This window comes from Peromyscus leucopus, chromosome X, assembly GCF_004664715.2.
Source record: "Peromyscus leucopus breed LL Stock chromosome X, UCI_PerLeu_2.1, whole genome shotgun sequence".
Lineage (NCBI taxonomy): Eukaryota > Metazoa > Chordata > Mammalia > Rodentia > Cricetidae > Peromyscus > Peromyscus leucopus.
This window is the reverse complement of record NC_051083.1, coordinates 31,918,245-31,939,308: the sequence shown is the minus strand read 5'-3', so window position 1 is coordinate 31,939,308 and position 21,064 is coordinate 31,918,245. Positions and strand designations below refer to the sequence as shown.

The window sequence follows — 21,064 nt, the reverse complement described above, 5'->3', positions numbered from 1 at the left end:
TCATTATTCAAAGCTTACTTATAGACTAGTGCTACCTTGGAAGTTGCCTTGTATCATCATCTCATTAGTACTTTGTGCACCAAAATCCTTTCTAACACCCTCATATGGAGACATTCCTTAAAACACCTGAGAACAACAAATTGGATTTTTCCAGACTTCTCCCATCTGTTTTCCAACCACTTCCATATGGCATCGCTATCTCCCTCTCCCTAGTTTCTCCCTTCTGCCTACCCCATGCTAGCCCCCCCTCTTCTCTCTCTCCCTCCCTCCATCTCTGTCTGTCTCCCCTCCCTCCCATCATTCTCCCCTCTCCTCTTTCTCTTGTCTCTCTCTCCTTTTCCCCCAGGTCAATGAGGTGAATATGATGCCTGCTAGGACAGGAGGGTAAAACTTTATTTAGTTTCATAGCAAATACATGATTACCCGCACAATAACCACATCTGTGCTCTGTTTGCATTTGGAGGGAGGCACATGCACGTGGATGTACATCATTCTGCAGGGCAAGCTTAAACACCCAGTGTTGGAGCTAATCACCATATGCTAGACATTCAAATGTAGTCAGATAATGAGGGCAGTCCATGGAGGAGAGAACAGACCTGCAGAATGTCGATTTCCTGAGGGCCAGGAGAGTGCTGCCAGGGAAGCACACCACAAGGTTGAAACTCCCTCAGGAAACCCATACAAAGCAGCCCTGGCATGTTGAGTGTTACACGCAATAGAGGAGACTCACACAGTGATGGATCTGATGCTTTAAAAATTAGACAAGGCAAACAGCAGTTGCTGCACATAAAAACGTAAAAACATAGAAAACAAAAACAAAACAGTCTGTTCCCAGAGAAAGAAAACACCCTCCTCGACGCTGGCTTCCATTGGAGCATGGGTAATTTGTTTTTTTTTTTTCCCAGCAGAGCAGCTTCTGCTGAGGTGCATGCAATCTCCTGCCCCTTCATCTACTACCCCAGCAATCTGAAAAATTAGTCAAGTGCAACTTCATGTTTTCTTCCTCTCCACAAGTACCATTGCAAGTGCTAAAAAAAAAAAACACCTCACCCCCATCTGAGCCCTGCTCCTAGGGCACAAAGTGAGGGGCCTTTCCCTTTATGCAGTCTGCTCCAGTCTTGACCACATATGACACATAGAAATGAAATTTGCAATGGAGGCCTCCAAAGTGTGCCTTTTTATTCCTTCCATATTTGTTGCTTGGGAGCATTTACGAAGACTTTTAAGAGCCAAGCAACCGAACACATCATTTGTTTACCCCACGGTACCAACCATACTCTCTCCCAAACCATCCAAAGGTTTCTAAGTTCTAGTCAAGTTCGGCAACCTCAGAGCACTACAGTCCACAAGTGGAGTCATTCAACGCCTGTGCCGTCATTGACATTGGAGTCAATGAAAGTGGAGTCATTCAGCTGAAACAGGGGTCTCCTTTGACCCCTCAACAGCTCTCTGTGCCCCAGGGAAAATGCAGGGAATATGCATCACTGACCTCCTAGCTCAGTCTGCCTGAGAGTTCTCATCTTCTTTTCTACATCTTCTCTCCCAGGAATTTAAGGCATTTTGCAGACATAATACAAGTGTTCATGTATTGCTAGCTGGAGTGCCAGAGACTTTGGCGTTTCCTTGCTGCTGGCGCTCCCCATCTGTAGCACTTGCCACAGAACACTGCTACCATGACCTGGCTTGTTCTCATCTCAAAGCATACCATGCCCTGCGTGGGAGCCCGAGATATGGTGCACCAGTGTTTTTCCATGATTTCTCATAAAGAATGGCAATGGGAAGAGACAGGCCAGACGATGGTTCAACATCATCTGGGCACCACATCAAGCTGGGCACAACTTGTCCAGTGACCTACTTAACTGGCATCTGCCTAGGTATTCTTTGCATGCGGCTGCTGGCATCAACCCTAAAGTCAACAGAATCATCTCTTCTCATCATCTTCCCTTTCCTTCTTTTACCTGAGTGCAGCAGTGCTTCAGAAATGGGAGCCTTCACCCTCACTCAGTCATGCAAGGAAGGTTATGGAGATGGGACTCTTCTTAGAGCAGATCATTCCAGCACAGGCTTACTGGCTGTGTCTTCTCATGGCCTACACAGGCTCCTCTCCTAAACCACCCTAAATGTCAGGCATAAATCACCCGTTTTGTGTACTAACCACTCTCTTAGGTCAAAAGGCAGCTTTATAAAATTGCTCATTTACAAGTTTTATGTGGTCACTTGGCCATCACCTTGAGTCTTGAGAGCCTTCAGTTTTCTTTATTTGGAACTACATTATCTCTTCAGGAAACCAAGAGGCAAAACTCTGAACAGTCAGGGGCCTCAAAAGTTCATTGCAACCCTGGAGTGTCTGTTTCAATAGCATCTTATTTATCTGGCCTTTCATCTATTACACATTTCTCTAGTGTGAGCCACCTAAGAAATATCAGTGACCTCATCATCTATAGTAATATTTCTAATTACATTATCAAATTTCTTTCCTCTCTGAAAAACAACTATCGAGGGCAAATAAGATGGCTCAGTGAGTAAAGGTACTTGCTACCAAGTCTGATACCCTGAGTTCGATCCCCAGCATCCACGTGGTGGAAGGAGAGAGACAATTCCTACAAGTTAGCTGACCTCCACATCTGTGTGCATGCATATCTACACACACAACAAATGAATAAATGAAAAATAAATGTAATTAAAAAGCAACCATTGTACCAAGTATTAAAATAATAACTTACTTGGGAATTCTGGAGCTTTTTACAGGTTACGTGTCCCTAGGCCAACATCCCCCAATCCTCTTACTCTCAGTTGTTCTAAATGTTCATTATCCAGTGATGATGGCTTTATAAGCTGTTGTCAAACATTTTGTCTCCACCAGTCTTTTTTGTTACACCAATCTATATATTCTATATAATGTTAAGAACCAAATGAGTAAGGGGCAAACATAGGAGCATTGTAAAGCTACTGAATTGCAAACTCCAGTATGCTATTTGTATTGGATAGTCCATGTGATTCATGCTCCCTGGAGTCGGCACAGTGCAGCAGCCCAAGTTGTTCTTACCTCATGGTGATCCTCTTGCCTCAGCCTTCCAAAGGCCGTGACTTCTGGCATGAACAAACACACCTAGCACTTTTTCTTCTTTATTTATGTTTATTCATGTTCTTTATTTATGTTCTGGAAAGATCCAAGAGTTCCTGCCCTCACGCCTATAAATTGAGACTGGAACAAAGTCTAAATAAATTAAAGGATGCTATGAGTTACACAAGTGCTTACTCATGTACTAGCTGTGAAACCTTGCAATATAACTTGATTCCTCATCTGTAAACCTGAGATAAAAAGTAGGTCTTTAATGGAACGGACTATGGTGAAAATGAAATGCCACAATACAGTCAAGTGTTTGGAGCCGTGCCAGCCAGGTAATTCCTAAGTCTTCGGTTGACATTAGTTCATATTAGCTGTTATCCACATAGTAGCATATCGAGCAAGTTTCATGAAGCTCATAACGGATGGGAAAGCACAGTACTCAGAAGCTCCCAGGCTCTGGAACCAGACTGCCTGGATGAGAAGCCCAAGCTCCCTCAACTCCACATCTACTAGCTATATGACTTTGCTAGTTGGATGAATTTCTCAGAGACTCAGGCCATTCCATTGAAAATAAGGAAAATATTACTCAGGTCTCAGTGTTATTATAGGGAACACACATGTAGAACTTAGAGCCATACATGAGCATTGTAAGCATATGGTACATGTTGGCTGACCTTTTTATTATGGTATGTTCTGACTTTGTGGATGATGATTAAATGACCACAGATCTGTTCTTTCCCTGTATTCACATCCTTGAACACATTATTACAGATCTACCATCAAGAGGTAGAATCTATTTCTCCATTCCTTGAATCTGAACTAGTCATGTAATTTGTTGGATAAACAGTAAACATGACAAAGGCCAAGGTATGGAAAAATGCTTAGAAACTGGAATTGTCTTGTATTGCTGTTCTTGGGAACATGTCTACCTTGTGGGTGTGCCCAAGCTATCCTGTTAGAGGCTAAGAGGCCCTATGGAAGAAAACTGCGACACATAAGCCAATAGCCCTAACCTGACAAAAATGTTTACCAACAGTCAGTACATGATCCATCCAGGCACAAGCCAAATTCTCTGCTGACCACAGATATATGAGCCCAACAGAAAGTTGCTGAACTAATGAACCAATCCAAAGAAGAACTGCCCAGATGACTTACAGAATTATGATTCAACTCATTGGTTATTGTTTTAAGCCACTGAGTTTGGGGGTAGCTTATTATATAGAACACACTAACTGAAACAAGTTTTCTGAAGTCTTTGTAGTTCCTGGTACCACTTTTACTTCTGAACAGATCTGTCAGGCATATGTGGCCAGGAGATGGATGTTGTGAGATATTTAAAATTAACCCCTCTCTTCTCCTCACCTCTCCTCACCTCACCTCTCACCTTTCTCTTCTCTTCCTTTCTTCTCTTCCCCCCTCTCCCTCTCTCTCTTGCCCTGGACAAGTTTCCAAAGAGAGCAATCCTTCCTTAGGCAATTTGTATTGAAAACAGCTTCACAGGCAAAGCTTCTTGGTATAATTATACACAAACAGATGGAATCTGAAAGTTGGAACAGACTACGGAGACAAGTCTGTGGGTGGAGGGGACATTCCAGAAGAGAGAGCTATCAAGGTGGCTCTCTGAGTAAGAGCAGTTGCCTCTCAAGCCTGATACCCTGACTGCACTCCCCAGAAGCCATGGTGGAAAGAGAGAATCAACTTCGGAATGCTGTCCTCTGACCTCCACACATGCGCCACTGTGTGTGTGCATATGTGATCACACACAGACAGTCAAGAGAGAAACAGACAGAGTGCGGGGGCGCGGGGGGCGGGGAGAGAATAATAAAGAGGGAATCATGAAATAATTACAAGCTTCCACTCAGAATTTGGGGTTGATTAGGACAAGAGGCTAGAACTACCTCAGAGCTACCTCCCGTGAAAAGTTCTCCTCAGCTTTTCTCACTGACATCATCCGTTTGAGTTTTGATACCAGTATTGTGTGTTTAGGTATTGGGTTATTATGATCTTATGTGGCCTTAACACATCCACAGTATCATATGCATATGAATCTTCTCTACCAAACAAAACACTACATTCCTTGAAGGTAAGAACTTGTCTCAATCGCTCTCAGTGCCTACCTAAGTGTTTAGCATGTAAACATTGATGGGAACACTATCCGGAGCTGGGGTAACGGTGCAAGCATGATGGCCTGAGTTCAGCTCTCCAACACCCACAGAAAGCCAGATGCAGTAGTATATATCTATAAGCCCAGCACGCCTGCATCAGGATGGGAGTCAGAAAAAAGGAGAATCTCTGGAAGTTCACAGACTATCAAGTCTGGTGTATCCAGGAACAAACAATGAGACTGTCTCAAACAAAGCAGAAGTCAAGGACTGACACCCAAGACTGTCTTCTGACCTCCACACGAATGCCATGGTACATGTGCCTTCATTTGCACACATGAAAACACACACACACACACACACACACACACAGACACAGAGAGAGAGAGAGAGAGAGAGAGAGAGAGAGAGAGAGAGAGAGAGAGAGAGAGAGAGAGAGAGAGAGAACATTATCAGATTGCACAAATTAAGTCATCATACCTTCTATAGAAACGCAGTGGCCCTTCCATGAAAGAAATCCAAGTGGGAGTGAATACATATTTTATGCTCATGGGGAGGCAGCAGAGCACGAGCTCTGAGAACACAGGCTCTCAGGTCATACTCCCTAGGTTTAAATCAATACCTCTCAAACTATGAATTGTGTCTCAGCTTCTTCTATAGCTCACAATCATGGGAGCAGCTTCCTCATGGGCTGTGAGTGTGAACTGGTACAAGAAATGTAGCTCACCTAGGCCCATGGATTGGAACACAAGTTGGCAATAAGAAAAAACAGCAGAAACAGTGTGCTCAGTGAAAGAAGCCACTCATAAAAGAACACGCACATATTCTTTGCCACTCATATGAGCTATTCAAAAGGGGCACACTCCGAGAGACAAAAAGGATATGGATGATTGCCTGGGGTTGGAGTAGGACTGGAGATTAATTGTAAGTGGATGTGAGGTGAAAAACATTTCCCAGTCAGTGCAATGATGGTAGAACAGCTTCGGAAACTTACTTTGAAAATCATTGAATGTTTGCTTGCATCAGATACACATCATGGTACACAAATTACTGCACCTTAATAAAACTTTTGAAATACGTGACGGGCTTAGAGAATGGTGTCTAGCCCAGAATCAGTACCATGTAAATGCTCATTAAAAATATCTAAGCATTGTACTTGGAAAATCTGGGCATAGCAGCATTCTCGGGATGCTGAGCCACCCTCATTTCTAACCCCTCTTTCACCCCATCTCCTCTCCTAACCCAGGGATTAAAAGCAGGGATCCTCTTCCTATGAGTCCAGGATGCTGCTAAGCCGGCCATATGTGTCTCCTTGGCTGCTACTGTTCCTCTCACTGCCAGAACTCTCCGCAGTCTATTAAATGCCTCTTGTTTATGTAGCTCATGATGCCAATCTGTATTTTATTATATGGAGCCAACTGCTCTTGTGCAAGTTTTTTTGGGGGGAGGGAGGAGAAGGGGATGTTCAGAGGAGGAGATGATCACACTATTGAGAGAGGGAGATTCCTTAAAACCACGACTCCAAAACAGCTGCTGATTACTCATAAAGGCCCCCACACCCTTGCCCTTGACAAATGTCCTGCCACAGGGTAGCTCCAGCTCTCATCAAAGTCTGGACAATACTTCTTAGGGAAGAAAGAAGGGAAACACTGGAGAAGGAAGAAAGTTAAAGGAAGAGAAAGGAAAGGAAGATGGGAAAGAAAAACAATTAGTTTGAAAGAGATTGATAGCAAGGCTGTACCACTTATGATTGCAGAAAGAGGGAGGGAGAATTTAATTTGCAAGATGTCCCTGGAACCAGCATCTCAAGCATACAGTCTTGTAAACTTGTGGCTTTCACATCTTGCCCCAAGCCATCTGCAAGGAGTTCTCAGACCTTCTGTGAACTCATCACCCCGCCCTGTTTTATCTCCTGGCCTTCATTAAGATCTGGCTCATTCATCCAGTTCCCATCAGGTCATGTGCTTGGTTGCTCACCATTTCCCACATTAATGCTGATGGAGTCTATCTTTCCAGCCATTTAAATGCATCCAACGAATTTCTTTTTTCTTTACATTCTTTTTTTTTTATTATCTTTTTATTTTTTTGAGAGGGAAAGAAACATGACTCCACCTCCTCACAGTCTCCTCAGACTTGGCAAAATGAAAATCTGGAGTCCTGCCCAGACCTAGTAAAAGCAGCCTACTTCCCCCATTCAGTGTCAGTAATTTATGTATGCAATCATTCAAAGATTATTTGTTGAGCACTCACACATGACAGAACCTAGGTTCTATATCTTAGCAGTGCTTTTCAAATTTAAACGTGCCTGGGGGTCACCTGGACAAACACTAAAATGCAAATTCCTGATGGAGCTAGCCTCAGGTGGCTGATAATCAATTATTAGACCTACACAAACACACAGAACACCACTATGAAACCATGTGAAATGTGTTAAGTCCTAGCCTTACAAGATACCCAGACAGTAAGGAGAGGAACTGGGAGGATATGCTCAAGTGATCTGTGTGGATATGAGTACACATTTATTTCTGTAATCATGTTTCATCAAGTATGTATTCTAAATGGGCAAAATCCACATCACACTCATTAAAAAAAATTTTTTAACACCTAGGCCAGTGCTTCATATAGTAGGTGCTCATTCACTGAATGAATGAATGAATGAATGAATGAATACAAGTGTAAGCATTTGTTTATTAAATCATACACAACAATGTTCACACCTTGGTCATACATTTAATTGCCTCTTCAAAACTCAGTGAGCTAGCTGGGTGTGGTGGCACACATCTATAATCCCAGGATCTCAGGTCTCAAATGGTAGAGGCAGAAGGATCATGAGTTCAAAGCTAACCTTGACTAAGTAGTGAGTTCAAGGCTAGCCTAGTTTACACGAGACTGTGTCTCAAGACAACAGAATTCCTCAATGAGTCAACAAATACTAAAAGAACACAAAGATCATAGCAGGCCTGAAATGGATTTGTGCCCGATCCTGTAATGAATGTGATGTGTGTGGCTCCTGCCCTCAGAAAGAGAAGAGAGTCTGAGGCTTCTCTATGCAGGATGGTCTCTCAAAGCTCACTGGGTAACTTGCCTGAGATTCATTGTCTTGAATGCCCCAGTTTTGAGTTCTGAATTCTAGCTCACTGACTTGTTAGAGGTGTTAGAATAAGGTACTCCTCTGTGCTACTTTTTTTCCCCTCTGACCTGAGGCTAATAGAAGGGCCCATATTAGAAGGGCCCATATTAGAGAGAAAATTAAGTGAACTCACCTCTGTGATACACTTCCACCAGCACATTTTCTGAAAAAAAAAAAATGGATCAGAAGCTTTCATTCTTTTTATGTCGTTATCATCATCACCGCTGTCTTCATCAACAACTGACTCCAGGCATGAGATACATCAGCTTATAAAGTATCAGGCTGGAAAAGGAGATCAGGAAAACTGGCCTCTTGGGCCTCTACAGGCCCAGCCTGGTCATCTCGCTTTCTTCCTCACACTATTTGGTTTTCCCTTTCTCCTCCAGTCTGCTCCCATAATAACTTCTTGAAACTTTCAACCCGTTTACAAATCAAGGCCATTGCTGTGATGGCTGTCGTCCAGGCCAAAGCTGGCAAAACCAAGGAAAGACAGGCCTCTCTCATTCAGCCACACACAGCCTACTTGTCACCCTTTTGGAAACCAGTGACTCAGATGTAACCCTCCTGCAAGGTAGCAGCTGGTGGGCTTTGGCAAAGCACATGAAAGGAGCACATTCTCTCGCCCAGTGACCCAGAGCGCCAAGAAGAAGGTCTTAATGGAGCTCTCATTCATGCCTTAGCCTAATTAAAATGGCATTATCAGTTTCAATAGCAGGTTGCTTCTGCCAGCTGCAACTGCTTCTCTTCTCTGGGGCATTCACTTCTTGTTTCAGTCAACAAACCCTCAATATGGAGGCGAGGAGCACCGAAGGAGCTCGGCTCTCCTTCCTTTGTGTCGTGTCTCATTTAAGATTCCAGGTTTGAAGAGTTATTTGCCATCTTTGTTTATCTACGCAGGTCCAAACTTCTCAGTGTGGGAACATCTCTATACAACAATAGTCCAAACCCCCATGGGTACACGCATGGACTTCATTTTAATGTTAACAGATCTTCCCAAGGTCACAGCCCACATTCTATATACAAACTGAGACATCCTCAGCCTGCACAACTCAAAACTACAAAAGTCCTAGTCTTTGGCTGGCTGAGATGAGAGGTAACAAAATGTACCTCATGTCCTCTCTGTAAGCTCTACACTCTTACCTCTCAGGAGGTACGTCACTATTTGCAGCTAAACATCTCCCAGAAATTCTGTGAAGAGCTCAGTTTCATCTATCCTACCTACTAGCTGAACATGACTTCATATTCTGTGATATAAGAACCCTTGGATTATGCTGGGTTTGTGGTACAAGTGTATAATCCCCGCCCATGGGAGGCAGAACCATAAAGATCACTGTGAGTTCAAGGTCAGCTTGTTCTACATGGAGAGATCTGGGTCAACCAGGGTTACATAGACAGACTGTCTCAAAAGGTCAAAAAGTAAGCAAACAAAGAAGCCCTTTGTAGAAACATGGCAGCACTTAGGCAAGGGCTCCAACGCCACAGCAAGCGAAGCAGCCTGATTCCAAGTCCAGACCTAATAAAACACAGCAACAGTGCTTTCAGTGATTTGGAAAGGGCAGTGAAAGACAATAGAAGAATAAATCATACCTCAGAAAATCTAGTACTGTAGCCTCTAATCCTGTTCTGTCACACCGTGGCATCTTTTTTTTTTTATTTACTCATTTGCTAATGCGCTTATCACACATTTGTCAAATAGTAAGGCTATCACATATGGCATACTGGCTGTGGGAATGAGCTTTAGGCTCAAGCAGGCCTACTCCATTGCCACTTGTACCATTTGAGCAGCTGTGCCTTAGGACAAGCCATTTTGAATTATCTAAATGCCAGTTGTCTAACTGACACTCTCTTATCCAGGATGAGCTGGGAAAGAAGTATGTAGTGGAAGTGATTGTGATGGTAGGTTTGGGAAGAAGAAGAGCTATTGCTCTGGCAACTAATCTTTAGAAATTCCTTTTCCAACTTCAGTATCCCAAGGCTTTTCTACCTAAGAAACTAGAGTTCAGCCTTCTAAAGCTTTGGGATCCTAGCTCACAGTAGCTGCGTGATAGGGTTACTCTTCATTGTCAACTTGACTAGTGTTAGAATCATCACAGGAGCACAACTCTGGGTGTGCACATGAGGGCATTTTCAACAGGGTGTGACTGAGATGAGAATACCTACCCTGAATGTGGGTGGCACCACATTCATCTTTTTTTGCTTCCTGACTACAATGTGACCAGCTGCTTCATGCTCCTGCCACAATGGTTTCCCCACCACAAAGGACTGTAACCTCAAACTGTGAGCCAAAATAAACCATCTCTTCCCTCAGTTGCCTTTGTTAGGTATTTTTGCCACACCAAAGAGAAAAATAGCTAATACACTGGGGAAGCCAGCCCCTGACTGAAATAGTAGAGAGATGACTCAAAGAGGGGAATTCTGTTTTGCTCTTCCTTTTATCAATGTTCTTCCCATTGCCCAAAAGATACAGTGAGGTGGATAAATTAGACCCATGAATAAAAGGAAGCCTCATCTCTGTGCCTGGAGCTTAGGGTGGATGTAAACTGACATGGAGCCTCTTCTAAGCAAACACAAAATTGAAGTCTTTCCCTTGCACCTTGGCAGATAATCACTATCATTATTCCAGACATGGAAACAACTTCAACCCATCCAATTCTTCTCTTTTATGAGCACCCAATCGAAAGATACCAAGCTGAAATTACCATGAAGCTCAAGTGATGGAACCCATGGGTACCTTAGGACATTTTCTTATTGCCTTCATAAACTTTTGCTCATCTCCAAGTGTTTCGACACTTGTTCATGTTCATGAGAACTCTAAACAGGAGACCTAACATCAGATTTATATGAGATGATGAAAGTGAGGTGCTTAGAAGCCATATGGTCCATCCAAGATCACCCAGCTGCCATTAGAACAGTACAAGTTAGAACCAGAATCTCCTTACTCCAAATGTGTGTGCTTGACTCAACAGCCTTCAAGCCAACTTTCATCTGCTAAACTGTTGGTAAACTCCAAACCAGGAGACTAGGTGATGAGTCACTTGTGATTATAATAGGGAGGAGTCAGTAGTCCTGATTATAGGTACTGAGAGAGCCTCATGAATGTCCATCTGGAACTGGCAGGGGCTGGGGACCCTAACAAAATGATATCCATGAGGGCTTCTCAAATTACTCCAGTCCATAGCCTCTGTGACCACTTTTGCCCTAAATTGATTCCTTCATCCCATCTACCCAGAAGCGTTCTTTACTTGAATGTCCAGTGGGGAAAGTCTGGCTAACTCAGCATAAATACACTCCAGTGATATCAAATGCCCTATAAATCAACAGGACTCACTCAGACTTTAGCTTCTACATAAAAATTGCCCGTTCTACTTCCTTTTAAGCAAGGAGAGCGAGAGTCATCAAACTAAGGTCTCATATTATTCCATAATGTAAAACACATGTGGCTCACTAATACCAGACAAGAAGATCTGTACTCTGTGGAGCACATTCCTACACAGACCAGGGGATGTGCAGAACAGGGTGGCTTTAATTAAAGGCCTCCTAACCCCTTCTTTAAGCTGCTCGTCTACTCCTTGGCTAGCTTTGTCCTTTGACTACAAATCACCTGATTTACCCACCCCAGGAGCACTGTACAATTTCAGCTGCATGCCTTTCCTATTTTAGACTAATGTACAGCGTAGAATTGCCAATGAATTGGTGAACCTGGAGTGTACAGCAGCCACTATGATAAGCAGTGTATCAGGATAATGTCTTTGAGTGGGGATTAATGACATTTTCTGTGTGGTGATCCATTTAGAAGTATGAAGCCTATGGATCCTTTCCAAGAATCATTCTTTGAAATGCATAAAAAATATAGGATTATAAAGTAAACTGATTATATCAAAATACAGTTATCCAAATACTAAAGAGCAAATTTTTAATAGAGTAATAAATATACTTGTTTATAAATACTTTACATAGTAAGGTCTAGTAGTGAGTCTTATACCACCATAGTTTTGAAGCAGTAATGGGCATATTTTAAGATTTCCCAGGAACTATAATATTATACAAATTTGTGTCTTTATTTGCAATTGAAGGAAATAGTAAATGTCAGTTCAAGTTTGGTGAAATTAAAGATACTATATTTTCATGAATCCTGATCACAGATTCTTTGAGTGAGTGGCTAGTACATTTTCGGTTAAGATCAACCCTTATACCAGAGAGGGTCACACAAGTGTGTCTTAGTTGTGGTTTTCATTGCTATGATAAAGACCATGATAAAAAAAAAAAACAGCTTGGAAAGAATAGGATTTATTTCATCTTACAGCTTATAGTCCATCATTCAAGGAAGTCAGGGTAGGAACTCAAACTCGACAGGAACCTGGAGGCAGGAGCTGATACAGAGGCCATGGAGGGGTGCTGCTTACAGCTTGCTCCTAATGGTTTGCTCATCTTGCTTTTTTATAGCACCAAGGACCACCAACCCAGGAGTGGCACCATTCACTGTGAGCTGGGTCAACCTACATCAATCACTAATTTAAGAAAACGCACTATGGGCTTGCCAACAGGTCAGTCTGGTGGTGCATTTTCTCCATTGATGTTCCCTCTTCCCACCCAACTCTAGCTTATGGTGAGCGGCCATAAAAACTAGCAAGCACAGAGTGGATTGAAGAGGGATGAGGTTAGCTATTGATGTCAATGAGAGTATTTGCTAACAGCCAACTTTTGCTGGGGAGGGAAGACAAATAACTCCTAAATACTGAAGCAATATTTTGAACTGCTGACAGTGAGGGAAAGATGATGTTCTAGAGCATGACACTATAAGCATGACAAAACACAGCAAAACAATCCCAAATCAAGGTATGTAGGGATCTATCCAGAGGCATTTGAAGAGACAGACTTATGTAATTCCCCAATTTTCTCACTTTTATCCATTACATTATTATCCTTTACTTTATTTCTCTAGACATTCAAGTAATTTTCTAAGCCAGTGATCAGGCCTACCATACCACATCCCTGGGTAAAATAGCTACTACATCCCAGAAAGATGTAGGTGCAGGAGGGTGAGGTTTTGGAGTCAGGTTTTAGGACCATATGTTCCTGTTTCTTGTTGTGTGATAGTTTATTGTAGCAAGGATGAATTTTGGATTCAAACGTAGCCTAAGTAAGCAGCCAATGGTGCAGCTTGACAATAATGCTTTCTTGGAGAATGCAAAATGGGGTACATTGCAAGAAGAAGGCAGTTCCAGGTAGAAATCAAAGCTGAAAGAAAATACAGGTGAAAACCCAAACTTTAACTCAGGCTCATATGAGCAAAAAACTAATGCTGGACTAGAAAGCACCAATAATGCACTAAAGACCATAGGCTCTATTATGGGGTTCCTAGGATGCCCTCAGATTGACACTTCTCTCCACAAAGTCTCCAATTTTTTCAAGACTGCATTTCTTCCTCACAAAACTTTTACTTCTTATTCTCAAAATACCTCCACTTCTTTTCTTCTTGGAGCCTCGACTTCCTGTCTGCACAAAGTCTCCAGTTCTCATCACTATGGAGCCTCCACTTTTCTTCTCTATGAAGTTCCCAGTACCTGGTACCATAGGAAAATTTTGTGAATGAAGTTCAGGCTATGGAGGAGATCATATTATTCTTTTCACTAATTTGGAACTAGAAGTTCCTCATTTCCTTCCTCTGCTTTGGGGAAGCTTTTTTACTCTCCTGTAAGAGTGAGGAAAGTCGGGGAAAGTGTCCGCCACAATCCTTTTCACCCATTTCTCAGAACACAGGAACCACAGTCCCAGGAATCATCTGTGTGTGTGGCTTTCTCTCAAGTTAAACGGTAAGTTTCTTGAACACATGGCCTCTGCTCTGCAGGCTTTGTCCTGCTCTGCTCTCTTTTCCGAGGGCTTGTCATAGTAAATGTCCCATAATATATACTTAACAAATATTTGTTGAATCAATCAAGGAGTGAAATTTCTACAAGAAGCCATGGGACATAAAATAGCAATTTAATGATGCAGTTTAACGATCTAGTCATAGCTGTTAAAGGGAAAATAATGAAGCAGATACAAAACCTCATAGGAAATGATTAAATTAAAGCTTTTCATACAACAATGGTTAAAAAGCCATTCAGTTCATTGAATATTTACTGTGAACTACTATGGGTCATAGTGTCTTCTCCTGAGGATTTAGCTAACATGAGAAGCAGAACACTCAAACACAACAAAGGATGAGATGCATGTTATATGAGACAGATCATGTGAAGTGTGCTGTAGAGCTAGAGTTAGATGACCTATACCCAAATACTAGCCCCATCTCTTATTGATTATAGAAACCTAGACAAGTTGCTAAGTCAGGCCTCAATTTTACTGTCTATAAAATGAGGGTAACAATATGAATTCCACAGAGAATTCCAAAGATTGAATGTAGTAACTGTGTGAAGGGACCCAGCATTGTAACTGATTATATAACAGACATCCATTAAAGGTATGGATTTTTGCTACGCATATACAAGAGTGTTTTAGGGTCTGGGGGTGTAGCTCAGTTGACTGTATATTTGCCTAGCATGTACTCTTCTCCAAGTATGCACTGGTTCCCAGCACTGCATAAATCATGCATTGTGGAACACACTTACCTTCCTAGCACTCAGAAGGCAGGAACAAGAATATCAGAAGTTCAAGGCTATATAGCAGGTTCAAGACTAGCCTTAGCTATATAGAATTTAAGAACATCCTGGGCTACATTAGACAACCCATCTCAAAAACTAACAAAAAGAATGTTTTTATTGTACATTCCCAGCAAGGTGAAGGTAGTGGTGATAGAAAATAGGAATTGGATCAGGAACTTTAGACAATCACCTCACTGGAAAAATCAATTTTATTTAGATAGTGGAAAGATAAGAGCTCAGACTCTGGAATCAGCTTTTTGATGCTGGCCCACTGACTTCTCTCTCCCTGTGCCAGATAATTTGTCTATAGATGGCAATAGCAATGCCAGCTTTCAGAGTTAGTAAGGATTGAATGAACTAATGCATGCAAAATGCTTCAAGCGGCATCAGATACACAGTCAACTGTCAATCACTGCCAGACACAGCTGGCAGGGGATGGTCAGAGAGTAGCAGAAAGCATGAAAGTTATAGAAGATTAGAGGTTTGCTACCGCCCTTTCAATGTTATCCAAACTGATTATGGAGCTCTGCTATTCTTCCTTAGAGAAAGTACGAATCCTGCTACACCATGTCCCCGTGTGAAATGGCTCTTGCAGGGTGGTAAACCCTGAAGTTCACAATCCAAAGGCAATCCAAGGAGCTATGGTTCCAATTAGGAAAGCAAAGCTGGCCCAAATACCTTCCCCGCAGCTTGGCAGGAAAAAGTGTTTGCAACAAACCAGACCATGTCCCCCATTTTCTGTCTTTGTTTCTCAGTTCAAACATTTGTAAATCTTTCTGAACTTGGGAAAGGCAGCAGCAGCAGCAGCGGCAATAGTTTTAAAAGACACAGCCAGAATCAAATGAAGGCAAAGCAAACACATAAATGCTCAGGGGTATTAGAGGCCAAAATACAAATCATGAAACTACAGAAGAAATTAAGAGTGATAAAATTAATGTTCACCCAATATAAGCCATTATATCTTCCTAGAAGTAACATCTGATTCTTAGCGATTAAAAGCTATCTAGATCTCTAAATTCCCAATTGAGTTTTCTTTTAAATCTAACTTGAGTGTTTCTATTCCTCTCCCCTGGTATCCCTGGGACAGCTTCTACAATATTGCTATAGGGCAATTTAGATGATTCCATTTTCTATTATTTTGTATTGAGATGTTATCTCCACACAATAAAGTGTAAATATGAAGTATATAGCTAAAGGAATTTTCACATATGTCTACATTCAGGGTGATACCATTAGCTCAAACTCTGTAATATACTATGGGATTAGTGATCCCAGAGACTCCTTGGGAGCTCTCATAAGACTACCCTATGTTAAGATAACTATTTTTCTGACCTGTATGGCCAAAGACGAGTTTGGGTGATTTTGTACTTCATGTAACAGATACACCTCTTTTTCTTTCTCGAATCCTCAGACATGATTTTAAGCATGTTATAACAGAGACACAGGAAATAAAAAGAAGAGATGGGAAATGATAAAGGATACTAGATCTTTCACATACCGTCTCTGTGTGTGTGTGTGTGTGTGTGTGTTGTGTGTGTGTGTGTGTGTGTGTGTGTGTGTGTGTGTGTGTGTAGCTTAATACAAAAACAATAGATAGCAGAAAAGAAGCCCTAGAGAAGATGATAGGTCTCCAAAGATACCATCATGCCACACGGCTCCTCTGATATAATGCATGAGCACTATTGCCCAAGGTTCCCAATTATCTAAATCCACATGTTGTTCTCCTCTGGAAGTACTCTATCGGCCCACCACCAGTGGGGAATGACCTGCATCATATCAAGAGTCAGCTTTATCTCATGCAAAATGGGGTCTTATCTCTTGTAGATTATGCCCTTTCAATGCAAGTTAAGAGATATGGACAGCCATCTCTGCCACTCCGTGGTTCAGTAACTTTAGACAATTTCTTTGTCTCAGAATCTCCATTTGCAAAATGAGGCTAGTGGGGGTTATAGATGCACACCACTGTGCTCAGTGTTTCTATGAGTGCTAGGCACTCAAACTCAGGTCTTCACGCTTATACAGCAAGCACTTCACATACTAAGAAATTTCCCCAGCCCCTGGCCAATAACTCTTTGTATGTAATAAGAAAAGACCTTTCTAAGGAAAAGTGCACTGACACTTCTTTAGGGCACACTTGTAGGGACCAAGAAGAAGTCCAAATACCTGCTTCATTAGGCATTATAAGGATTAATTCTTAGAAAAATATCTGAAACACACTACCTCTTAAAATTAGCCTTTTTATCGTTACTGTTCCTACTATCATTATCATTACTACTGTCTAGAAAACATCCTTAGGGCTTTCAGAATTATCTGAAGCATACAACATAGACCAACAATGCACACTGTACATATGCAAACTCTATACAAACATAAATGTACATACATGCATATCATCTTGTATGTAGATGTACTCATACTACACACAAGGGTACTTTTATACAAATATGCATACAAACACATATGTGCCTTTGGCTCCCCTCTTCTTGGGATATAGGTAGAAACAACTCTCTAAAACCTCCTAGAAAGCTCCTGCTTGTTAAAAACCAGTGGAAAAGATCAAAGTAAAGGAAGTGTAAACCGGGGAACCTCATTCATAAGAAACACATTTGCCATAAATAAGTCTGGAGAACACAAATGTCATGCACACACACACACACACACACACACACACACACACACATACACACACACAAGTGCATTCTGGATTCACTTATTCTGAGATGATAGTGTGCAAACTGAAATTCACAATATGGCCATAAAATACTACTGGAAGATTTGACTCATGTGCCCCAATCCATAGTGAGTCTTCATGAAAGAAGAAAGGGAATTCAGTTAGTCACTACCCCATGAGAGGAAACACCGGGTATAAAATCAAGTCATCCAGAATGTCAGCTTAGAAATTCTGTCCATCTCTGGAATTCCATGACATTGCTGTCAGATAAGACTGGAGACAAATGCAGACATGGCATTGGGAAGTTTCAAGGGATCCTTGCCTCTAAAAGAAATGTGTCTGACAACTCTAAAGATTATTTTTCTGGACAACAATGAAAAAGTTCAAAGATGCTATGATTATGAGTAGGAAATATTCCCACTAAAGTGGATCTTAGTATGATTAAAAATATCCTCTGACCTATTTTTCTCTACCACCTCACCCAGGAGGTTACTATAGGATGGAAATGCAATGCTCTTTACACTAGAGGCTCAGAAGGAAGTAATTCAAACTCTGTTCTTCAAACTCAGTTCAACAGTGGTGGCATGGACATAGGAATGAAACAGTGGTGAACTTAAAAGACCTCTGAGGTTCTGGCCAGTACCATGTGTGTGTGTGATGTACATGTGCACATGAACTGGGAAGTGCTAAGCAAAGACAGAGCCAAGTGATCCAGTTCTAAGAGCATTTTGTTATGAAGACAATAAAATCAAAGGTTAGGATCAGGAACTTGGATACCATTCAAACCCCTTTGGCAAAACAACAACAACAAAAAGAATTCAACCAATTAAGAAAAGTAAAAGATATGCTTTCAGAATCCTTTGGCCCCAATGCTTAGCCAATATGGTTTGACTTTTGGCTGGCAGACAAGAGAAAGCAATGCCACTTATAGGTGAGTTGATGACAAAAATCACTCCCCCCGCTTTGGGCCAGTGAGACGGCTCAGCACTTGCCACCAAGCCTAACTACCTGAGTTGGATCCCTGAGAGTACAAGGGGTATAAAGAGAGAATACACAAGTTGTTCTGTGACCTACACACTGGCACCAAGGCAAGAATGCATCCAAGCATGTATACACACACACACACACACACACACACACACGTGTGTGTGTGTGTATTTGTGTATATATACGTGTGTGTGTATATACATATATATATATATATATATATATATACATACATACATACATAAAAGAAGACAAAATAACACTATGATGCCAGAAGATCTGGCTGTAGTCAGTCTTGGGGGTAAGTAGACACTCAGCATTATTTTGCCTTCTGTGCTATTTCCAGAGTTTCTAACTGTACTTAGTGGGAAAGAAATGTGAGAAATGAGTCTCTGCCATCTCATGTGGGCTGTCTGGCCTAGGGGTCCTGTCTCAAAACACTTTACTTCCCGTTATAAAAGATAATCATCATGGCCAAGGGAAACCTTTAATGTGCCCTTGGGGCTCTGCCAATGACACACAGCTGAAATTTCATAGACACAAAACAAGCCTGAATGTCAGCACAAGACAAAGGAAGCATTTCCCAGGAAGGAAGCATTTTCCAGGAACTCATTCTTCCCCATACATAGGCTCCTACTGGCAGGCAGTACCCCTCAAAATAATTAACAGTATTAAATGGGGCCCACATGATGCTCTTGGCTGTAATGTTACAAAAACACGAGGACAGCCAGCAAGGAAGTTCTCTGCACAAACAGTGCATAAGCACCCCCAAACCCTTCTCAGCACCACAGACCCCATTCCCACCCCAATGGGCATTGGAAACTAGGAAGTCAAGAAGAGCAGGAAGAAATACAGGGAAGGTCAATGAGGAGGAACATCTGAATGCCGGTGTTTCTGAGAGCTGCTTCTTCAAATCCTCACAATCACTTACAGCATTGCAATGTTTACTAAAACTGGGGAAACTGAGGTAATAACTACAGTAGTGCTTCCCCACACTGGCTGCATATTACAATCAACTTGGGAGCTATTAAAAAGCCTGGCGTGATACCGAAGCATTCTTTATACCATTTCTTTCTAAATATTTAGGAATGGGAGGGCAGACAGCATTTTTAATCCCTTCATATTGGAGACTAGAAGTGTAATTTAGGGGTAGAGCATAAATTTAGCATGTGAAAAGCCCCGAGTTCAATCCCCAGCACTAAACACAAAGCAAGACCCAAACTCGCAGCTTTATCCAATGTGCTGCCAATGTTGAGAACAAATGGTTTAGGCCAGCACTTGATAAACATTTTTTTTTTCAGAGCAGGATCTCACTATGTAGCCCTGGCTGTCCTTGAACTAGCTCTGTAGACCAGGGTGGCCCAGAATTTAGAGATCAGCCTGCCTCTGCCTCCTAAGTGCTGAGATTAAAGGTATGTACCACCACTGCCTGGCCCATTTGATAAACTTTAACATGCATAAATTGCACATAAAAATAAAAATAGATTTGCAGCCTGGCGGTAGTGGTGCATGCCTTTAATCCTAGCACTTGAGAGGCAGAGGTAGGCGGATCTGTGAGTTCAAGGCCAGCCTGGGCTACAGAGTGAGTTTCAGCAAAGACTCCAAAGCTGCACAGAGAAACCCTGTCTCAAAAAAACAAACAAACAAACAAACAAACAAATAGATTTAAAAACAGTAGGGCTAGGATGGGGTCTGCTAGTGCTCTTGACCCTTGACCTGCTTAGACCAGAACCTGAGGCTTCAAGAAACTTAATGTGCATTTTGGTAACGGGCAGAGATCTTACAAAATATATGATTTTTTTCTAGCTCCTTATGCCCACTTAGACACAATGGGATTCCGAATCTGTGCCCCCTTTATACTAAAGCAGGTGTGAAGGCCCTGTTTTTTCCCTCCCCTGATTTAGAGAGATGTCAATGGAAGTACATGACACCAAGTTCTGGGAATGTCAAGTCATAGAAAACCAGCCAGCTCTCCAACCCCATCCCATTAACCACTAGAGAGGCTGATTTCACTGGGGAAGTAATGGCTCCCTGCAGTTTGGTGGTTTTTAGGGGATTTCTATGAGCTCCCTTATTTGACAAGATATTAGGCCCAAGCCATACCAGAGTATGTGCATTAATGAGACCCACATGTAACTGCTTAAGCGTAAACACTCACTTAATCCTACGTAGCTGAACAGTCTAACAAATGAATTAGCTGGTGGCATCTTCTTAGGATATATGATCCAGTTTATATTATGATTTCTTTCTAAGGGGTGAACTGATTTTGACACATATAAAAATGTGGTTTCAATCACTCACAATTACGTCATTCGAATGAGGGAGAAGGAAAGGCTTTTAAGGGGCCCAGATATGAGGCAAACAAGCAACAAGGTAGACCGAAGGGGATTTGTACAAGGATAGGTTGGGACACTGTTATTGACATGATGGAGCTAGGGAGACTTTCACCTCTACGGCTGGGTT

The 21,064-nt window shown here is 41.9% G+C and overlaps 1 protein-coding gene across 2 annotated transcripts in view; it reads right to left on the bottom strand.

Annotated features, from left to right (window-relative positions):
• Nucleotides 1–21,064, bottom strand: part of Nhs (NHS actin remodeling regulator) — a 333,978-nt gene that overhangs the window by 250,053 nt on the left and 62,861 nt on the right. The window lies entirely within an intron of this gene.